Consider the following 24,452-nt stretch of genomic DNA (forward strand, 5'->3'; position numbering starts at 1 on the left):
ACAGAAATTGGACTAGAAGGCTCAGGGGAAGGTAATACTTTACCCACCACAGCCTGGAGCAAATAGCCTTTTAACCTTTCCCCATCTACGTCAATAAGGTTAAAAGTATGTTACTACTTAGAGAAGGTTCTATTATTAATAATATTTCATATAAATATTCAGGAAAATTTCTTTAAGATATGAAAGGAAAGAAAATCAGAGTAAGTCACACCTCATCAAGAATCAGCAAGAGTCATGATATTTTAAAGCTTAGACTTTAGAAGTTATTTAATCTAGAGGCCACAAACCAAACTTGCCCTTAAGCAGAATTCTCTCTAATGATATATTTTGCATTATGGTATTGGCAAACATATTGTTTTACTTATTTTTTTTGAATATAGGACATTTGAAAAGAGATAAATTCACACAAAATATGATAATTAGCTTCTCTTAAAAAGAAAACAAAAACAGAATATTGGGCACACTTTTCACATGGTAACATATGTCAGAACTTTTTCACTGTAGCCCCCACCTGAACAGTACATTTTCTATTTCACCTATTTTAAGTGAGTGAATGAGCACTGTGCTCACCACTCTGACAAATCGAATTCTTCCTGCTCTGTAGACCAAGGCTCGACTATCAGCTGCATCACTTATTAGCTATATGACCTATGTAATTAACTTCTGCGCCTTCAGCTTGCTAATCAATAAAAGAAGACACCATTAAGAGTCATGGGCACCCTGTAGATGAACAATGTCCGTTCTATTCCCCACTCTCCTCTTTAGCTGTTTCTTAGGTCATAAATAAGTAAGGTTGGAAACCCAGTAAATTGGTCTGAGGTCCAAACTTTCAATACATTGCTTTCAAATTAAATAAAGTTGTCCAAGTCTCAGTAAATAGATACTGTGTATCTGCTGATACCAGAAAAGTAACCAGCATTAAATAGGATACAAACAGAACATCAAATAATCAGGAAAGACAGGCATGACAAAATGACCTACTACCACCTGATCTCATCCACAACCATCTTCTCCAAAATCCATTCCAATTATGTTCGTGAACAAACTATATTCGACTTGTCTGGTGTTTCCCAAACTCCCCTGGGGCCCCTGGTAATCACTGTGCCCTAGGCCTCTCCCCTGGAGATTCTGATTTAGTGGAGCTAGATTGGGGCCCATAAATGTGCAATTTAACTAGTACTCGTGTGACGCATCAGGGAGGTCGCAAGGCATAGCCTATACCCTGCAACTTTAGAAACGCTGCCTGCCCTCTCTTTCTTGAGGACTGGTCAATCGTATCACTCACTTACCATACCAGCTAGACTGGGTTAGCGTGACCTTGGAATGGGGGAGATTGAGAAGGATCCACACAGGCGATACAGTGAGTCATTTCCTGCTCTGTTCGCATTAACCCTGAGCGTGGCTGCGTCACTGTACTTGGTACAGTGTGCTTCAGGTAGCTTCACTCTTCAAAGTCAGGGAACCTATCTAATTCCAGATTCCAGAGTCCAACGCTCGGCCAAAGTTAGATGATCAACAACATAGTCTATATAGGGTTTGGTACTATCTGTGGTTTCAGGCATGCACTAGGGGTCTTGGAACGTATCCCCCGTAGATAAGCAGGGACTACTCTACTTCTGTTTTCTCAAACTTAGATCTTTTACTCCCACTTCAAATGGAAGGAAAGTCAGGCTGAGCAATGAAAGAGGAAACGGAGTGTTTTTGTTTCCTCTTCCCATACTACCCCTTTAATTGGAGAGTGTGCCAGGCAAACAACTGGCTGAGGATAGTAATACCCTCTCTAAACTGTTCCCAGGAGTAAGTAGAGCAACCTAGCAGACAAAAGCTCTAAGGAACAACTTAATGTGAAGCATTTTTAGGATTTTTCAAGATCATAATTTACAATTCTAAAATTTAGCCCACTCCTCAAAGACCTGAATTGTCATGGTTTTCTGATACTAAACAAAATGGTTCCATGCTTTATTTGACCTGATACTATGCCACTAATTGGGACCCTGCCTTGAGAACTAACATTTTTTGTTTTTTTTAAACACACAAAGAACCAAGTGTTTTAAAGTTCAATTACCATTACTCAGAACCAGAAAGAACATTTCAGGTCTACATATTCTACTCCTGAGTGAGCTTCTATCCTTAAAAGTAGGGAGAAGATTTAGTATTTCATTGAAAAAGAAAAAAAACCTATAGTTTACCTAGGTTTTAATTGAAGTCTCCATTCTGAACTTCATTTTCAGTTGAAGAACAAACTACTACTACATGAAAATTTGGATTACAACAAACTTCCTGCTGGTTAGTGATGGACAAATACCATTAAAGATTAACTCTATGAAAATGCCCGCGTGCTTCTGGTCTGAGAGTGGCACCCTGAAGCCAAACATTACCAAGAAACACAGTGTTCAAAGACCTGACTATGGACACCTTGCTTTAATTCACTGACATTAGCATTTTATCGAGAATTTAAAAGTTAATTAATCTGACCACAGAACCTAAAGATAAAGATTCTTAATACATGTTAACACTGGCAGAGAGGGACTGGGAATGAGATTAATACAAACCAAAGACTATATACACCCAACTTGCAATACTATTTCATGGCAAGGCAACTAAGTGGTAGGAAAAAAAAAGTTTCATTGCAAGTAATCATTTATCAGCATGGTAGAAATATCTACGTGTACTAAAAACATGTATGTGTAAATTTCTTGGATTGCCACAAGAATAATATAAACCAATTTCTCTAATGAATATTGAATATGAAAACTCAATACAATTTAGCACATTAAATAGAACTCAAAAGAATGACTGTTGGTGGTTCCTAAGGGTTGAGCGTGGCCTCTGACTGACAGTCAGCAAGGAAACTATGATGTAGGCCCTACAACCACAAGCTACAAATTCTGTCAATGACCTGAATAAGGTTGGAAGTGGATTCTTCCCAGAGTTTTCAGATGAGAACTCAGCCTGGATGACATCTAAATTTTAACCTTTGAGAACCTGAACAAAGAACCCAGTCACACTGTACCTAGACTTCTGATCTACAGAACTCTATACTAATAGATTGGGGTTGTTTTTGCCTATTAAATTTACGGTCATTAGTTATATGGTGATGGAAGACTAATGGAGAGGACCCCAAAACAGATCCTTGTATAAACAGGAAGATACACTCGTATGGCAAAAGCGGAATCACAATTCAGTGGGAAAGTGGTAATTTGTTTAATAACTTGGGAATAAATGGTCATCCATATTGAAAACAAGAATGCTAAATCCCCACTTTATACCACATTAAAAATAGATTTTCTATTAAAATATTTTAATTAATTTTAAAATTTAATTAATTCTTAATTAAAAACAAATCTCTAGCTAGATTAAAAACTTAAATGCAAAAATTAGAGTAAACTTACTAGAAGACTTATAATAATATTTTTGTTATTGTTACCTGAGCAAAACTTTCCTAAGAAAGAGAGGTTAGAAAACACAAATAATTTAACAATTTATTTATCTATCATCTATCTCACATAGCAACAGTCATAAATAAAACTGAGAGACAACTGCAGTACATAATGACTGGCAAACTCTTAATATTTCTATTATCCAAAGCGTTCATACAAATTTATTAAGAAAAATAAAGAGCCCAATAATATTGGGGAAAGAATATGATTAAGCAATTCTCAGGAGAGGAAATTCAAAGGGCCAGAAAAAGGAAGGGACACTCAACCGCACTAGTCCTAGAGAGTTGCAAATTAAAAGGTATCATGAAGATACCGATTTTGCCCATTCTACTGATAAAATCTAAATGATTAATTATAGTCAGTGTTGGCGAGGATGGGAAGGAACCTTCTGATGGGAAGGAACCTATCAAACCTTCTTTGAATTGCTACAATCTTTCCCCCACCAAAAAAAAAGTAACAGTATTTATTAAAATTAAAAATACATATAACTATTGACACAGCAATTCCACATTGGGGAGTCTTTCCTATAGATGAGGGTATATGTACCAGAATGCATAGAAATATCACAGAAGTCCTTCAATTGGAGAATAGCTGACTATATTATAATATATCCATATTATGAAATATTATGCATCTACTAAAAATGATGTATCTCCATACATTGACCTGGACTAATGACCATTATGTAGTGTAAGCAAACAAAAAAAAAGTGCAAATGACAGAGAAATATAAATATAATGATACAACTTTTGTAAAAATGAATGAGGAACAGACCAAAATGACTGATCTGGGTTAAAAGAATAGCGAGAGTGACAACTTGGATACAGTTTAAGTTTCACTTTGGTTTACTACCTAACCAGTAAACAAGATTTGCAAAGACATGCACAAGATCGCGGCTACACATGAATGGGCACAGCTTCCATCACCTCCCAGTTCCTCAAGAAGTTATGACCATTTAGTAGTTTTGTCTGTTGTGACGAATGAGGACCCAGCCAGACCACAAGATCCCCTGCTTCTTCAAATTCTTAGGCTAGAAGAGGGGCTCATCCGCAAACAAGGGTCCACTTATTAGTAAGCAAGGACTGTCTTGCTGTACTATAGTTTCACAGGTCTAGGCCCATTTCTTGTTGCATTGTTAAATGTGTAATTGGCTTGGCCGTGGCTTATTCACTTAATAACACAAAATGCCTTTGATGTATGTTTACATACATTTGCTAAGACATGAATAAAAGTAGAGGGTAATTCATATGAGGCTATGAATATTGGTTATCTCAAGGTGGGAATAAAAAGGGAATAGGCAATTAACTTTGTTACAATGAACATGTATTGATTTATAATTTTTAAAAACTGACTTTCAAGGTTTTGAAGGGAGAAGTTGTAATTAGTAGCCACTCACTCACAGAAGCTGAAAAAACCCATAATTAAAGTCCTAAAATCTACAAACTAACAATTTTGGCATAAAATCAATTAAGATCAGAAATAAAGAAACATAAACCAAGCATTGCTTAGAAAATAAGTACTAACACTTCTATAATAATTACCGCTTACAAAATACACTTCACATGTCATTTAATTTACTCTTCACAACTTGGTATAAAGTGTCACTTCCAAGTTTCAGAGTGAGAAACAAAAGGTCAAAGACATTTTGCAACTCAAGGCATGCAAGTTTTGACTCCAAAGTCATGCCTTTACAAGTATACAACTTTGTTTATACACAAAATTTAAAATAATCAAATATGATTGTTTAAAACTAGATTTCTAATTACATTTTTCCTAGAAGATATCCTTCAATAACAGAGTGTCCTAAAACAACATATCATACTACGTTCCTTCTTGTACACAAATGTACTTGAAAAGCAGGCACTTCTCAAAAACTCTGTTTTCCTTAATGAATGATTAATGGAAAATTTGTAGCAGGGCAGATTATCAAAGGTAAATACAGGGTAATGAATTCCCTTGGACCCAGTTAGTATTGAAAAATTTCTGAGGTCATCACCAGCCAACAAACAACTTCAAATATACATATGAGCTCACTTGTCTAAAACAGAAAAACATTCTTATGTATGGTCATTTCAAGATGCTCTGTTTGTGGCTGTCAAATTCCAGCATGCATCGGTATGTCCTGAGCCACACCTCCGAGTTTCTGAGTAAGGAGGTCTGGGATGGGTCTCAAGAATCTGTATTTCTTTCCTTTTTTAAATTTTTTTTTTCAGTTAGTTGACATTCAGTATTCCTTTATATTAATTTTACGTGTACAGCATAGAGGTTAGACATTTATATAATTTATGCAGTGATTCCCCTGATTAGCTTAATACCCACCTGGTCTATATATAGTTGTTGTAACATTATTGACTATGTTCTCTATGCTGTAAGAATCTGCATTTCTAATAAGTTTCTAGGTAGTGCTCAAACTGCTAGTCCTGGGAATACACTTTGAGAACCACTACTCTCTGCTAAGTAACTTTATTGCAATACGTAAAGTTGAAATTAAAAATGAACAGTTAATTAGGTATCACTCCTGTTATTGGCAAGTCCCACTGCCTGAATATATAGACCAAAGCCATGTGTACCAATGACTTCACAGCCAATACAAGCAGACCTTCTCAGCTAAGGTCAGAATTAGCTAAAATAGCGGAAGTCTAGTTTACACAGAAATTCCCAGGAGTTGTGCTGAGGCCTTTGGGATTGTTTCTTTCTGCAGATTTAATACAGTTACAGTCAGTTTCAATCAACATTTCTAAAAACTCAGCAAGGGAGAACAATGGGTTCTGACCTCGACAGACTTATAACCTTCTTCTCAACCAAGATGAGAGAATACTAACAAAACAGCAAAGCTCTTGTATGCCTCAAACCTTGGAAGAAAGAAAAGTTATCTATCACGGTCAATATAAATACAGAGAAATGTTATAGCTATAAGATAAGAAATGTTTCACAGTAGAAGCAACCTGTGAAAGTCTCCTTGACCTCTACGTCACAGGTAGCCCTCCCTGAAGCACAGTGAGCCCTGATAAAACTTAGGCTCGTTCCAATCTGAGTTGTCTCTGACCTACTTGTCTCACTCTCTAAGAGGCTTACTATCTCAAGGAGACCGATTCCTTATCTGACAGGTAATAAGCAGTATGGTGGCAGTAAGATCATTTGATATCTTGCTGGTTTCTTTATTGCATCAGGTGCCAAGATGACGTGTTGGCATGGCTCCCTTACTAATTATTATCCTGCTCTCTATAAAAGGAGAAAGCGTTTTGTTTTTTTACCCCACATAATCTTTGGAAAATAAACTATAAAGTTATAAACGTGACTAACATAGACTTTGGTGATGACAAGGGTGAATTTATATAGTGAGATCTTGAATGATAAAGTCACATATCCCCAGTGATCTCCACTGCGTGGGAGGAATCAGATTTGCCAAATAAAGTACATCTTAAAGCTCCGTGTGCTAATTAATATTTACTTTAATTGAACTTCTTGAACTAAATCCCCAGTTAGAAGTACATACTCTGTATTTCAGGTATAAAGAGGCCAGGCAAGGGTAACACAATACCAAAAATACTGAAGTAAAATAACTACTTTTGATAATTGGTGATTATTATCGTCGGAGGAAGTGCTATGTAGGTATGTAAAAAACTCAGTTATATATCTTTCACTTTTACCACTAACAAAGGATACTTTATGATAGTTATGTCATTTTTAGGGCCCTAAATGGGAAAAGGTCAACTCTCATCAAGCACATGGCCCTTATGTATCTTTTTAAAAAGTGTGCTTAGCCCAAGCTCACTCAGTCACAATTCATTCAACAAGCATGACCTGAAAACCAAACACTATTGTTGATGCTGGGGAGACAGAAACCAAAGACCCTGTTCTACATCACAGAAAGCAGCCTCTGACTCAGAGCGAGGGAAGGTACTCTCCGCAGCAATGAAGGACATGTGTTACAAGTATATCACTACTGATTAAGACTCAAATTAGAATTTTCAAATATAACATCCTTGTTTTGAAAGGAGACAGAGGCATGAAACATGACTGTGGTATCTAGATGCATTGTTTTATACTGGAAAAGTTACCCATTCTTCATGTTTCCCAACGTACATTAAATATAAAGAGATTCTTCAATTTTCTTATGTGAGAATAAAGTACATATATATATACATATATAAGTACATATATATATAAATATACACTTTGGATATATATATATATATACATATATATATATATATATATCCATTCATAGACTGAAAACTTTATTACTGGAGAAGGTCCAAGCAGGTGGATTACGTAATTGCTATGTCTACTACATCCCAGGATCACACCAAAATTACAAATAAATTATAGAACAATCAATGTCAAGAATCATCTGTACTAGCTGAACAGAACCCGTATAACTAAGGATATAAAAAAGAGGCCACATCAAGACTGAAACAAAAACAAACAAAAACACCCTACACACACACACACACACACACACACACACACACACACACACACACAAACCCTTTATTACCTATCTTCTTCAATATATCTCAGCTTTTTCTTAAAGGGACCACACATCCAAATGAGTTACCTTTTGCTCATGCTTAGGCTCAAAACTGATTTAAGCAGGCAAAAGGCAGGAAAAATGTTACAGTTGTATGCATGTCTCTCTATATTACTGGAAACTAAAAAAACAAAATCTCACCTGTACTCATGGCAAGTCCCCAATATGCCTTAGTCTATTCTTAAAGCTGAAAAGACATAAACATATATTAAAATGCTAATGATAGTAATCTTTAATACTATGTTTTGGCATTGGTAATCCTAGATACTTCAAAAATATGTTACTGTAACAACAGAATAACATGTTTTTCATATTTGGTTACTCAACTCTAATAAACACTATTAATTCAATAAACCTAAGATCATAACAATATCAGCCATTTTAAAAGACATGCCAAGTTCTGTACTGGGGATAAATATACATTAATTTTAAACCTTACAACAAATTACATATTATTACCCCCACTTAAGGATAAAAAAACTGAGGTTCAGAGTGATTGAAAAACTCAATCAGTGACATAGACTGGTAAATGATTACCCAAGCCTGATCCAAATATCTGATGCGGCGAGAGCCTCTGCAGTTAGTAGAACACTGATATAGGGCACAGACACTTGGGCAATAAGTTGGCAGGAGGTACACAGCCCTGGCAGCCTACCAAGGAATGTGACGGTTAAGAGAAAAAATAGGACTAGTGCAATATCTGCACTTAAGTAATTTAGGGGGGAAATACTACAGGCATACTTCATTTGTTAAAATTAACACACTCAAATATTTTTATTTAATTTTAAAACATCCATTAGATGCATTCAGTGCAAAGCTCTTTACGTGAATTTGAAATATGACTCTATAAAAATAAAATGTCCTTTTAAAGAAATGATTCACTTTTGACCAATATCATGACTTCAATATCATCGGACCCTACAGGGACTTATAAGCATTTTTCACTGTCCCTCCTTGCATGGCCTCACTTCCCTGCTCGTTTTAAATTTTATACTCAACACTGTTATCAATTCTTTGTATCTTCTCTCTACCCCTTAACTCCTCTCTCACTTCTTTCTTGGCAAAGCCCTTACCCTAGTTACATTCAAATCAGTTATATATCTAAATCCCTATATATGCTGCTCCAATACCTACAGGTTGGAAGTGCCTAGCGAGAAACCGATAATGTGCACGATTAGCGTCACTTTAAATTACTGACCATGAATCACAAGTTGGCCATACATGCCAACTGCAATCAAACATTTCTAGTCTCTTTACTTTCCCATTTTAATAGATAACTGTTTCATCCCTTCTTTCTAACTTTTCATATCTCCCTCCCAAATTTCTTCCTGCTGATGACCTTGTTTCTATTTCACTGAGAAAACCAAAACCATGAAAAGAGAACTTCTACAGGTTCCCCCATGTAACTGCCCTCTAGCTCAGACCTCTTCCCCAAACTCCAGACTCATACATCTGACTGCCAATTCGGCATCCCATCGCCAAAAGGTAACACATGCGAAACTGAGCTCCTGATTCTCCCCCCAAGACTTGCTTCCTTCCTCCCCACCCCCAGAGAGCCCTGTCAGTTCATGGCAGCTGCATTCTTCTAGATCCTCAGTCCAAAAGCCTTTGAGCCATCCTGGGGTCCTGTCTTCCCTCAAAACCCATACACAGTCAGCAAGTTCTGTTGGTCCTACCTTTAAAATATATAGAGAATCTCACCTCTTGGCGTCCCCTCCACCAGGATCACCCTAGTCCAATATTATACTTAGTCCTGTTAAAGCCTAAGTTAGATCCTGACATTTCCACAGTTTAAAACTTGAAAGGCTCTCACCTTAATTATAAGAAGTGTCACAGGTACCTGCCTCCCAAAGACTTCTCCGATCTATTACTGCTCCCCTCTTTCACTGCGCCCCTACACAGCCTCGTCTCAGCACTCCCTATTCTTTCCCTGTTTTCATTTTTCACAGAACTCTTAAGTCACTTTCTAACTACATATAATAATATTTTTATATTTTTGCTCTTGTCTCCCCACTCCACCACAGGAGGAATTTCAATCTCTTTTATTTATTGATACAGCCTAGGCCTAAAACAGTATCAGGCCCAGAGTAGACTTTCAGTACATATTTAGGGAATGAGCCTATGAATAAATGAATAAAATAACACTTCTCTTACATGCAGTAAAGACCAGAATGCCTGTCCAAGTCTTAGGTACACTGGATCTAGAAGTGATAGAAGCTGTTATTTCATGTTCTCTCATTACAGCTTTTATTACACATGCTAAAGTTATTAAAGTTCATATTAAAGATTTTAACCCTAAAATGGCCACTAACAAGACTGCAACAGGAAGACACAAAAGGGAAATAAAACAAGTAGAATCTAGTTTTAAAAATAGATGAGGTACTTGAATTTCATTGCTTTAAAACTCTGGGGAGGAAGTTCTGAGTAACCTATTTTTTTCAGAAAGCTTAACGTTTATCTCTTTAAGTACCAAAACAATTTCATCTAGGATGGAAATCATTATGTGTTCTCAATTTTGCTATATTTTACACAGAATTTCAAATACATTTTCTTCTCTGAGAATTCAGCACCAATGCTTAAGCACCTATTATTACAAAGTGCTCTGTATAGTGATGCCTTAAGGGTCTTCAGAGCATATCCATAGGGTTTTGTTCAGCAGCTGAAGACCACCTTGTTTTAAATGCTTGTGTCTAATTTTGTAGGTTTGTTTCTCTCTTGGATGCCCAAATATCTGCTTTTATCAAGTCTTAACCCATACTTCCAACTATCTTAGAATAATAAACATAAATAAATTGAATTACAGACCTCCATGGTTTTCAAGGAGAATATAGAAACTTAACAAGAATTACTTAGTGAAACCAATTCTCACTGTTCAGAGATCTATTTTCCTTATATCTGTTTAATAAAATAGGTACCAAAAGGCTATCATGTGTCAACCAGGCACTTTTCCAGGCACTGCAACCAAAATGATGAAGCGTCCTATGTAAACTTCACGGTTCTTGCCTTCAAAGCACCCATAGTCCAGTAGAGAGGAACAGGCATGAACTTCATGAGGTTCCCTCACTACTTGAAATTCTTCAGAGGTTAATCCTCACGAGGCAGACTCTGACATGTTTATGGCCACATTTCAGAGGAGCAAACACTAAGACATCAAAACACTAACCAACAGATAAACAAGTAAATTCTGAAATGAAACTAGCACCCAGGTAAGTGCTCATTTTGAAAACTGAAGCCAAAACATCTTTTTAAACTGGCAGAACACAAATTTCCTGGTGTGCTATCTTTACTCCTTCATATAAAGGAGGGCAAACTCTAGCTCTGTGTGATAAGCAGTGTGTGTGTGTGTGTGTGTGTGTGTGTGTGTGAGAGAGAGAGAGAGAGAGAGAGAGAAACATGATAAACACATCGATTGTGAGTCCAAAGATGTGCTTTAAAAGATTAGAAAAATAAAGGGGAATGAACTATAATTATTTAATCGCTGCTTCTCCTACAAAACCATCTTGCTCACTGTTTTCACCAGTAACTAGACAATGCCTGGCACATGGCACGTACTCAATGAATATTTCTGAATGATTCAATGAACAGTCAGGTTCATGGTGGTATACAATACATCCTCGGAATGAGTACTCTTCAAACAAAAAAAATCTCAAGAGGATAAAGGCCAAACAATCAACAAGTGTGCAACAGTATTGTGGAAAGATAGAGTGGGGTCCTTTGGCTGGGATTCTACTTGGTCAATTCCATCTTGACCTTTGAAATCCAAGATGGCCCAAAGCCACCTACCTTTGCCAGAGAAAATGATGATATTTGTCTTCAGACTGTTGATGACTTAGGTTATATTAAATCAGTGGTCCTCAACTGGAGGGAACTTTGCCTAAATGACAGCTATTGTTACTATTATGAGAGTACTTATTAATCATTTGATCCGACATTTCTGCCAAGTAAGAAACGCATTTTAAAGATAAGACTTAGCAACTTAAATAGAAAATTCAAACATTTTAAACTAGAAAAAAATCTTTAATATCCAATTAAATACTTCATTTTATATACACACTAAAAAATGAGGTTTAGAGATATGCCAAACAGCATACGTCAAGTTAGTGGCACCTCCCATAAAATAATCCAGCTATTCTCTCCACTTCCACTTTATTACTCATACATACCGGTGTATAGGTAGCTTTTTATTAATTCCTAAACTACATCATTATTTATGAATGTATCATAAATTACTTAAGTCAATTTGAATACAAGACTTTATGCCTGCTAAAATTTTATGATAGCATGCTTAGAACTATAAAATAACTAAGATTTATTCAGATAAAAATTTCACAGCTAATTTGTAGGCTCTGTCCTCCTGTTTCAGTTTCATGTAACAAGCCCTACTCATAATGGCCTACTTTTAACATTGGTACTTTATAAAAGCAATATTAGAAAGTATTCATTTCTGGTTTAAATATTTACAAGAAGAGCATACTTGGGAAAAGAACATGAACAAACCCACAGAGCTGACAAACTGCAAATAAATAGAAAAAAACATTTAAAAAATTATTTTTGTTTTTATTTTTTTAAATTTATTGCGGTGACAATTGTTAGTGAAATTACATAGATTTCAGGTGTAAAATTCTGTATTACATCATCTATAAATCCCATTGCGTGTTCACCCCCCCAAAAAACATTTTCTACTTCACTAGTGACCTAAGAAAAGCAATTAAAGCAGAATTAGTTTTTTTGTTTTTGTTTTGTTTTGTTTTGCTTTAAATGTAGCAGAGTTTCTTTATTCATAATGCTCAATGAAGGCAGGCTTTCTTTTTTTTTTTAATTTATTTTTTAATTTATTGGGGTGACGAAGGCAGGCTTTCATATAGTGCTGGGGAAGTCTAGTTTGCTTTTACTATCCTGGAGCCAAAGGTAATATGGCTTGAAAAATGTCATTCTCTTTGGCGTTGAGTAGAAAGATGACCAATTCAGCATTGGAAAAAGCACTAACCCAGATGTCCAGAAAAGGAGACATTGTTAAACTGTGTTATATCTAAATGGAAATAATACAGCTATTAAAAATGATTTTAAACAAATTTTATGAGCAAGAAAATGCTTCAAGTTTTAAATGATGATTTTGACCTATATATAAGTATGATCTCAACTAGAATATGAGTATATACAGAGGATGACAAAAAAATGTACACATTTTAAGAAAGGGAAAAACTATTAAAATTGTAATACTCAATATATAGATAACAAAAGATGAATACAGGTCATGTATATACATTTTTTTGGCACCCTCGGTATATATACATATATATATTAACTATCTATATATATGTAAATTTGGAATAAACCATTTTTAAAACATTAACACTGGCTATTTTAGATAGTATATTAAAAGATAATTTATATTTTAAGTATCTTTTGTAACTGTCCATATTTTTTACTATGAATATACACACATTTACTTTATAATTAGAAAACAGATCTTTGTTTCAATTAAAAACTATTCCAAAACTCTAATGTCTAAACTTTATTTAATCATGAAACCGATGCTTATGGAGGAGAAAAGCATACAGAGAAGTTAATGCACTGCTTCTACGTTTAAGATGCGGGGAACAGACACAATCCTTTGTTTTCAGTTTGTTTTAAGAAGAACTATAAAATGTAAGACAAGCCTGCTGCCTCGACACTGAAAAAGAACATCCATATCCAAATCCACAAGCATGTGTATGTACCAACAATATACTCGGTATTATAGCAAAGAACACAAGAAAAATATAATTTATAAGCTTCATCCTAAAGGCGAATGTATGTGTCCCTGCCCAAAAGTCTTGAATGCCATTAAAAATGTTGCAAAGCCAATTATAGCATTCTGATCTCTTTTGCACCAAAGATGATTACTAAAAATATCTCATTGATATGGCTGGTTAAATTGTAAGAGATAGCTTACTTAAATGCCCAGATAGTTTTGGGAGATTGTCTTCTTTATGAAAACTAGGTGTGAAATAGAATGAAATAGAACGATATGCTGCAAAAGGAAGTTCAGATACTTGTTGCAATAAAATGTCTTATATATGGCATATACATTTCTGAATATCAAAGTAATCTCAAAAACAGGTCTGTTATACTTTTTGAATTTCACCTTCATGGCTCTTTATATGAGAAAATTAAAGTCAGTGGGGGGAAGAAAACCACTTGTAGGTCAGAAGTCTCTCAACTCCTTCTTAAGAAGCTGTTTCAAGATTCTTTGTGCTGATTCCTAATATCTTCATAACATGAACAATCTCCAATATTCTGAAATGACCATGTTTAACATCACGAGGGTCTGATAGCACAAAGAGATGTAGCAAACAAAATTACCAGCAATAAATGACTTAATCTGAGTTGATGAAATCCAAAATATATTATAAGACTATAGTCTAGGTTGTATACAGATTCACTATGAAAATACTTTTATGCTGGGACTCCAACTTTATATAGAATTAATTAATTACAAATTTAACAATCACAGTGGGAGTCTAGGCTATTTCATTCCCTACCTCTACAAAGACACTTAGGACCTCTAACAAAAAAACTCGATTCCCTAGGCACAAACTCTCTACTGAGAGTCATAAAGATTCATATTTGCTTCCTTTAATCATCCTCCAAGAATATACCCAAGAGCAAATGATGGGGGAAAATGTCCCCTTCTTTTTCCCTTATAAAACACTTTAAAAATGTTTAGTTTGATTATGTTTTGAAAGGGAATTTGTTGCCTGGAAGTAAATAATAACATAAAACCAGCCAACACAGATCTTTAAGTATTAAATATTATCTTTTTGGACTGTTTTCTAAGTTTTATGTCTCAAATTCTCAAATGAAGGGCTTCTGACATCATCAGTGATATCACAGAGGTATTTGAGATGACATACAGCAAAGTCAATGGAATTGTCTTTCCTGGAGGCCTTTTAAAACAGACCAGGCACCTGCCTGCCAAAACCAAGTGACTATGCCCTGCCTGTTTTCTCAAACTAACACAGATCAGAATTACCTGGAGAGTTTGTAAAAACACAAGCTTCCACCCTCTACACACATAAACATACATAAACACACACACACACACACACACACACACACACACACCCTCAGTTTCTGATTCAATAGGTGCTGTGGGGCCTGAGAATTTGCATTTCTAACAAGTTCAAGTGATACGCCTGGTCTGTGGACCAGACTTTGAAAACAATTGATCTAGGCACCTCAAATGTGCTCTGGAAAGATTTATTTTTAATTTCTAAATGCATTTTCTCCATGAATTCATTATCACTAAATAATATTTTTATGCAACTAATTATTTCTCTACCAGTAGATATAACAATATATTATATTGTTTAAATAATTAGTGAAACTATTTATAAACAAGAAATAGGGGAATTATTTTCTGGATGAGTAACCACAGAAACTTTTTAAAAAGAGATTGTGTGTGTGTGTGTGTGTGTGTGTGTGTGTGTGTGTAACATGCTTAAAAGAACGAAGAATAGTAAAAAAGTAATAATAATAAACAGGGAAGTGGAGTTATTTGTATCTAAAATAGAAACAATTTAGCTGCTGAATGATATTATATATATTTATAAAGCTTAAGGTTAAATCATTTGACTACATGAGCTGTTTTCTAAAGTGCCCGTGAAAATTACTAACCTGAGCTATAAGTATGAATCAAATAAACACATCAAAAACTACAATTTTAAATCACACATCTATTCTTTAAAATATGTGGCATTACTGGATATATGGTGAAGGCCGATAGGCATTAGTTCAGTTGAACTACGAAAAGAGTATTTCAGTATAACAGATGAGAGGTTTATCAATTTCTAAAAACTACTTAAAGATTCACTTCTGGAAGCATTTGTGTGATTTAAAATGTCATTAATATTCCACAGAACAGTATTATTTTACAATAGCTAAAAATTACTTCATCATATGACTTAATACAATGGACGCATAGATTACATATGTCAATTACAATTACTTAAATTGTCTCAACACTCACAGTTAAAATTGTCCCAAAGCCTGTAAGTTAAGTATTACTAAGTATAGTGTATAAACACCAATAAGGGAGAGGTGAAAGCTGTAAACTGTATTAAAAAGACATCGATAGTGTTCACTGGAATTATAGATTCATGATAAATGGTCAATTCCAATAGTTATTCATGTTACCCACCCTCCAAATGACATTCATTTTGAATAAGAAGAGATAATATAATCTGCTGTTTTCAAAATAGCAACAAACGCATCTGCAATCAGAACACAAGCTCTAACAAGTTCATGTGACACTGATGCTCAGGTTCAGTCAGCCATTTACCACAAGCTCTTAGCCTCGGAGCCTCAGTTTTCACATCTGTAACTGGAAATACCATTACTTACCTCATCCAGTTCTGTAAAGAGGTTTATTAAATAATGCACTGTACCTACATGCTGAAATTGCTCAATAACTTCACTCTCTCAACTAATGTTTGTTGAGCTCTTATATGCCAGGCATTGTTAGAGATAAGAGAGGTAAATCAGGGAACAAAACAGACAAAAATCTCTGTCTTCTTGGAACCTGCCTTCTAGTGTTCATTTATTTTAGCTTGTCTTAGGCTCAGTGCTAGGTACTTTGAAAAGGAATAAAAGTACCCAGAACAGGTCAAAATATTCAGTTCAACAAAAAGATATCCTGAGGGTAATCATGCCGTATATAAATTTAGGGGAATAGAAAGTCCAATGAGGGGGCATGACATGAGGTTGAAAGATGAAAAGGGAGAAGGTACGCTTACCAGAAGACAGAGCATTTAAATGGGCCTTGAAAAATGTCTAGAATCTGACAGGAGAGATTTGTAGATTTTAGAAAAGGAAATATTAGGAATATAGGCAAGGAGACTGGAAATCCCTATGCACATTTATGCATCACTGAGTAGTTCAATATGGCTGGAGTTTCAAGTACAAATTAAGGAGTGATGGGAAATTAAGACGGAAACTGATGTTAGGACTATATTAAGTCCTTACTTACTAAGATACAGGATTTATACTCAGTTTGAAGGAAATGGGAAATCATCCAGATATTTGAGTACGTAGGATACGATGTGGCTATTTAAAGGATTTCTTTGTAAGAAGTATGAAAGACACATTGGAATGGGGGAGAAAAGGCAGGGAGCTAGACTGGAAAAACTGAGTGATGTACTTCAGAACAGTTTACCAGTAACCTAACAAGGGTGGGATCATTAGAGATTTCCAAAGGCATCTCCGATGGACCTCTGTGACAACAGCAACACCAACTGCTGCAAAGGCAACACTTCCAATCACCTGTTGCAAGCCACGTACCATAGTCTCCACTTGGCTCCACACCTCCTGCGCTGGCACCAGTCCTGGCCTCTGCCCGTTACCAATACTGCTTCCTTAAAAGTACGTATCTTACCCACACATTCCTGTCGTCACCCCTTCCATCCTGACCAGGACCACAGTGGAGTAGGCAAAATAATATGTGACAAATTGGGCATTGGAGACCACCATAACCCCCTTCTTTTACACTAGCCTGGCTCAAGTAACATGTGAGGATTTAAGAGAGGAAAGCCAATTTAGGATTCAGAGTTAAGAATTACTTACCCTACTGACAGCATTTCAAATAAACACATCAAAAACTACAATTGACAGCATTTCACTTTTCTATCATTCCTTGGTTTAGGATTCTAAAAGCATAACAATGCTTAGATTCAGGCTTTTTTCCAATATGGCAAGGTAGAAATATTGATTTGTTGGCTAAGGATATCACTGGTAAATAGAGAGAATCTTTGTGATAAAACATGAGAACACCTCTCTAGGAACAAGTTTAGTGAAGAACAAAGGATATCATAACTAAGATTTTTAACCATAACCTTCAATATATAATAACAGTATATTGAAGGTTATGGTCTGTAAGGGGAATGAAATTTTAAGTAATTATGAGTACTATAAGTTAAAGAAAAATATTTCACACCATTTAATAATTTAAAACTGATTTTCACCTTCCTTCTCATAACCAAGATATTATAATTTTTAATTACTTATCCTACATAAAGGGTTAAATTTTTGTAAGTTCGTTTTGCTAACAGAAATGTAGTTGTACCCATCTTCCTCATTCAGAAAGGCCTTAAATGGAATAAGCAGATTTTAGAAAAATAAATTAAGGAAGATTTAATTAAGGCCTATCGGCATGAGACCCTAGCAGATATGATCTACAGGAAATAAAAAGGAATGAAGCTTGAATCAGGCCAACACTGATTATTTCAGAAAACAGGAGGGGGCAGAAGAGTGAATGAGACTAAATTTAGCTTTATTTGGTGATTTCCCTTATAAATCAAATGTTCTCACCAGCAAATATAATTCAGAAACAATGACACCTGGAATTGTTTGTAACCTGGAATTACACACGAGACTGCTCTTCAGTCTAGGACAGATTGGTTCATTAGGATAGTGATATTTTTTCCTGATATCTTAAATATATTAACTGTAGAAATTTTAGAAACTACCGATGAATACCATGAGAATAATGGAAATCATATATACTCTCACCACCCAAACATAAGTACTATTAACATTTGGTTTATTTTCCATCAATAAAGTAGTTTCTGCATATAATCATTAGATTTTTTTTCAAAAGGAGGACATCGTTTTGTAACTTACTTTCTTCCATTCCTCACTTCATTAACATTTTTCCATATCATTAAATAGTCTTCCTAACAACCTCACACATTTTCATTTGCTTTCCACGTTTGTTAATGTGATGTGTGAAAATATGGTAACTTATTGCACTGCTGAGTCTTCTTCGATTAGAAAGTGAACATCCCTGAGCCCCCAACTTTAGAAAAGTCAAGATTGTTTTTCCTTTATGAATTGCCCATTTATGTCTATTTTTCATCGGGGGTCGTTTTCTATAGGAGTGTTTAGCAATCTCTCACTGCTTTTTATAATACCTTTTGAAAGGGGCATATTGGCATACTAAAATCTATTTTTTAAATTTTGGTTATGGTATTTCTTGTTGATATTTTTCAATGGTATTTTTGCAATTATAAAAGTAATAGTTGCTGTAGAAGATTTGGGAACGTCAAAAAAATATTAAAACTATAAAGTTATAATTACAACCTGGACATCCATTTTTTTTTGCATGTGATTTATCTGTGGTTAGGTCTATTGGTACAAATAGGAACTTGAATGCAAATAGGAAGTGCAACAGTCTTGTTTAATATTGTTCAACATTTGTTAATTTAGAACAGCACATGATACACAGTAAGAGCTTATATATTTACTGAGTAAATGATATTTTATATATATTTATATTTCAAAATTATATTCTACACGTTCAAAATAATACAGTATTAAATCTTGCTTTTTTCACTCAATACACTGCAAGGATCTTTCTAAAATATTCTGGAAACTGAATTTTATCAATATAAATATATAGTACATTAATTTATTTTAAAAGTTTGCTATTGTGGGCTTACCTTTATTTTTTTTCCATGTCACAGATAACATTGGAATGAACATATTTATAAATCTTTATATGGAATTCAGATGATTTCCTTAGGATACATTTCTAGACCCAGGATTATTGAGTAAAAGGCTACAAACATTTACAAATTTTAGTACATAGCCCCACCTCAGATAATTGTATGAATATACACTTCATTGAGTAGCATAAAAGAGATTCCATTAAGGCCACAACTCAATTAGTACCACTATTCCTTCTTACTCTAGTACTGATACTAGTTTCGTGAAAAGGATTGTTTCACGAATACTTTCAGCAATCAAGTGAAATGAAATATATTGCTGAAATGAAATAAAACCATCTAAAATAACAGGAAGGGAATAATGTTTTCAAAAGAATATACTCACAACAAACCTCTTCTAAGTGATAAGGAAAGCTGCTAGGCCGCTATAACTATTGACCAGGAATAATGATAGCATCCAACACACACATAATTGTTCCAAGATTTAATAAATTGAGTCTCCTTTTCTCAAGCACTGATAAGCTTTAAATTTATCTTCACCAATGCACTGGGTTTTGAGAATCCCTAAGTGATCTTGCTTGTAGCATTTTCTTTGATTTTCCTTCATTAAAAAGACTGACTACTTCCAACTAGATCAGACAATACAACACGGAATGAAGCCTCGAATATGTGGGCATTTTATTTTCACCTTTTAATTTTAAAATTGATGCTAAGTAGTATTTGTCTAACAATGAGTTATTTCTATTATAAATTATAATCAAACTATGAGCATTTTCTTTATTTTACTGACATCAAAATAAATGACATGCTATTCAATTTCTCTTTAGTTGCTAAATAATTGTACTGAAAAGTATTCAGTTTTTGCTGTGCAAAGAACAAACATTCCTAACATCCTGTTTTAGACTGCTTAGATGGTCCATCTTTTTCAGAAAATTTAACAAATGTTAAAGTAACAGTTACATTATTATTTTCTTTAACTCCCTACAGCTTTTGAATGTTGTTGAGTTGTTTTCCAACATATACAAGGATCCTCCGCTTTTCAAAACTTGCAAAAGATCTACTTTAGTACCTGTTTTTGCTAACAGAAAGAAATTAAAGAGGATTTTCACTTTTATGAAAAAAGGCGAAAGGCAAAAAGGGCATTAAGCTTGTTTTTCAGTAAGCCCTGATAGAGGCAGCGGCACCCCAAACAGAGTGGCCCTGCCAAGCTCCGTCCCAGGGAACCCTCCTCAGCATCTCAGCATCAGCTTTGTACCGCGCCTGGGAGCCTCTGGGCTGTATCTCACTTTATTTTGTGCACCTATTAGCAAGAGGTGTCCCAAGGTATCAGAAAAGCCTGAGTGCTGGTAATGGTGGTACACTGAGTGTAAAACTGTATATAATTAAGAGTATTTGATATGATTTGTTATTTTGGGGGGTCTAGGAAAGCTAAAAAATTTTCCCATATAAATTAATGGTAACTGCTTCGTCGCTTTAGCAATTTTGGCTTATGAAAGGTTTCATTAAGAATGCTCTACTTTGGGACAGTGGGGAAAACCTGTATAGCATCAACCTGAACAAAGAAGCAAGCTCATCCGCACCTCTCAACCACAAGATTGCCGGTTCGACTCCCACAAGGGATGGTGGGCACATTGCAACTAACGGCAACTGGACCTGGAGCTGAGCTGCGCCCTCCACAATGATGATTGAAAGGACAACAACTTGACTTGCAAAAAGTCCTGGAAGTACACACTGCTCCCCAATAAAGTCCTGTTCCCCTTCCCCCATAAAATCTTCAAAAAAAGAAAAAGAAAAAAAGAAGCGAGCTCAGGGGTGACTGGCAGGCTCAGTTTGTTAGAGCATGGTGCTGATAACACCAATGTTGACGGTCTGATCCCTGCATGGGCCACTGTGAACTGCGCCCTCCTTTAAAAAAAAAGAAGTCTATATTGTCATAAAAAAGAGATGAGTTTAATCAGGGGTAGCAGAGGAATTACAATTTGGGACACACAAACTGCAGCAAACTCCAAGAAAAATCTGCTGAAGGTTTGGGGTAAGCTGTATTTATCGGTGGGGAGAGTTCAGTTTGTCTGTTAAAATCAAAACAAACAGAGACCAGCTTTGAAAATGCCTCAAGCAGACAAAACCAGTCCAGTCATACAAACAAAGCTCAATTTAGCCCATTTTTGTGAGTCCAATCTGTCCTGGGCCATTTCTTGTTCATGTCTCTGGAAACAGGTTTACAAGCTCATGGCTTTGAAGAAAAACTGCCAAGGTTGATATAAAGCAACCCCTGATTAACTTTTCTTAGCATGTAAGACAATTCAACATAGTCAGCTTTTTGTAAATCAGGCATTTATGGGAAATCAGACTCTCAGTCCTTAAGTTTTGTTTTCCTGAGGGCACATACGTGAGATTTTCCATTTTATGGTTCCATTTTAGATTGAAATTCTTTCACAACAATACCACCTCGTTTTGATTTAAAAAAAATTATCTCCATGTAGGCATGTAATATGTATTTGTAACGAGAATAGATAAGAATTCATAAGGAGCAGATGTTGCCTTTTGGGGTAGATTGTTGTGGGGGCTCACGCTGGGGCAGTCAATGAGTTTCCTGGGTGACAATGATCATGTGTTACATATTTGCGCTTAACAAACCAACAAAGATTTTTTTATGATGGTACTCTTCACAGAAATGTGACCCAGCCAGGTTTAAAAATAATTATCTCCTCTGGAGCTACTTTTCTGATATTACAGTATGTAACATTGACGGGTAAAAAGTCAATCCTTGAGGGTCCATCTTTCCAGGCTGATTTGAGCCAGTGGCTGACTTTTTCTCCACGCAAAGAACTAGGTGAAAAGAAGCAAGAAGAGACTCTGCTCTTATTTAGATCACATTCTAAATCCCCGAGTTAACATACCCGTATGATTAAGGCTGGTTTAAACATATTCTTGCTAAAGGCACAGGGAGCTCAGCCCTCCAGACCGGAGGGTGTCGGTAATCAGCTAGATAGTTCTCTGCTGTACAAAGTGTGACTATATGTTTTATAATGTAAGATGAAGGATGCCCCCAACAACAATTAAGTTCTGCAAAGTTAGTGCTTGCTGGGAAGAACGCCGACTTCTTTGCAGTGCTTCCTGAAAAACTATTTCTGAGCAAGCTCCAACACAGCTTTTCCTTCTGAAGGAATCAACCCATGGTCTTTCCACCCCCATCCTCTTCATTACCTCTGAGATAGAGCCAAAATTGCTTTCAATTGCTGGATTTCGAAATGAGAAGACAAAAACAACGGTGGGTGTGTGTGTACATAATTTACCTTTTCACAAAACCCAGCATTCAGAAAAGATAAAATAATTCCTCTTTTGAATCAAGTGACTCAAAATGTTGTGTTTCTTTCTCTCGCTCTCGCTTTTTAAGTTCAACAACAGCCGTAAAGTCTAGTTTTGAAGCACGTTGTCAAACCTGAACACAATTATTGGGGGAGGGGAAGTGAAAGAGGGAAAGAGGGAAGAATCAGAGAAAGAGGAAAAGAGGGTTGAGAGTGAAACAGAAAGCAGGGAAACAGTTAAAAGGGTTCGCTCACTTACCCTTCCCAATTTCTCCCTCCGCACACATCACAGCATGACGATCCGAGAGTCCCAAGGTGCAAGAGAAGAACCAAGCACAAGAGTGAAGACGGGTTATGCCCCTACGCCAGGGGGAAAAAGAAAAGAAAAGGAAAAAAAAAAAAACAACACTTTTCAGACGGCTCCCAAGCTCAGCTGCCTGAGCCGAAGTCGAGCCGGGTTAGAGCCGGCGACCTCGTCTTCCCTTCCTCTCCCCTCCTTCCTTTCGCTCTCCCGGCTCTGCAGCAGCCGAGGTTCCGCCCGCCGCCCCGCCTCCGGTGACGTCGGGGGGAAGGAGCCTCGGTGCTGCAGGCTGCTGGGCTCCAGCTGTTGACCACAGCTGTCTGTCTGCCCAGCGCAGAAGTCCCAGGGGTCCAGAACCTTTCACGATCCACCTCTGACTTCCCCATTCCAGTACAGATTGCCTGCACTTGACAGTTTGATTCATTCTTGTTTTGCTGAAATTTTGTTTTAACAGTTCACCTATTTACCAAGACTTGATTGACACACTTGGCAATTATTTTTTGGAGTGTGAAGGGATCAAATCTAAACATTTAATGGTACTGTTTTATAACTAGAAAAAGATCACAATTCTGAGTTGGTCTTTCTTCTCACTCCTTTTTTTCCCCTCCCTCACTCAGTACACTGTGGCTTTGTCCATCCACCTACCAGGCATTGTTAGCTTAAAATTCTCGGCTTTTTAAAAATATGTGTTTTTTCACTCCTAAATACATCCCAACATCTTGTAGGGTCTCTCAAAACTTATGAGAAACTAAGTGCTTTGAGGAAGGAAAAGGGCATTTGGGGAAGGAAGAACCAATGGTGGCAGTTATTCAGGCCCAAACTTAATACTCACCGGCTGCCAAATTTCATACCACAGGAAAAAATAAAAATAAAACGAGGAGCAAAAACTTCCACAACACTCCTGTTTTGTACCTCTATCTTCCAGTTTCTCAAGTGTGTAGCTAGAGTGAAGAAAATTAAATGATCATACAAATGTTTTGCTATGAAGGAAGAGCTCATCAAGACAGAATATGGGGTGGACTTGCAGACTCTTCCAGACCAGGCTGGAGAGGCCAAACGAGTTCCTTCACACAGTGAGCAGGTGCCTCTCCCAGGCGGGAGAGACAGGTTCTGGGTGTGGTTTCCTGTGAGAGCCAATTCAGGAAACCTTTGCAGGCAGGGCAAAACTCTAGATTTTAGTCAACTCAGGGAATAAACTCAGCCTAGGAGAGCCGACTGTCATTTCGTATGGCCTCTGAAATTCCTGTCCCAGGTAATACTTTTGGCAGTCATGTGACTGTCCCAAACTTGATTAAAGAGAAAACAAGTTTTCTATCAAGCCCATCTGCTTGGGGAGATTTACAATTTAAGTGGGGCTCCCACAGTTTCCCCATCAGTACTGAAGCT

General features: G+C 36.2%; 1 protein-coding gene across 7 annotated transcripts in view; it reads right to left on the reverse strand.

Moving 5' to 3' along the window:
- ATP10D (ATPase phospholipid transporting 10D (putative)) overlaps positions 1-23,289 on the reverse strand; it is a 109,228-nt gene extending 85,939 nt beyond the window's left edge. For 2 of the 7 annotated variants that reach the window (XR_013994115.1, XM_081061584.1), the window contains exon 1: positions 23,025-23,284. The gene's annotated coding sequence lies outside the window, so the exon portion shown is untranslated. Of the gene's footprint in view, positions 1-8,115; positions 8,162-23,024 lie in introns of all 7 variants that reach the window. The other 5 variants (XM_081061582.1, XM_081061580.1, XM_081061581.1 and 2 more) reach the window with 4 other exon arrangements.
- Between the last annotated feature and the right edge of the window lie 1,163 nt (positions 23,290-24,452).

The sequence above is a fragment of the Rhinolophus hipposideros genome (genome assembly GCF_964194185.1).
Source record: "Rhinolophus hipposideros genome assembly, chromosome: 1".
NCBI classification, from domain to species: Eukaryota; Metazoa; Chordata; class Mammalia; order Chiroptera; family Rhinolophidae; genus Rhinolophus; species Rhinolophus hipposideros.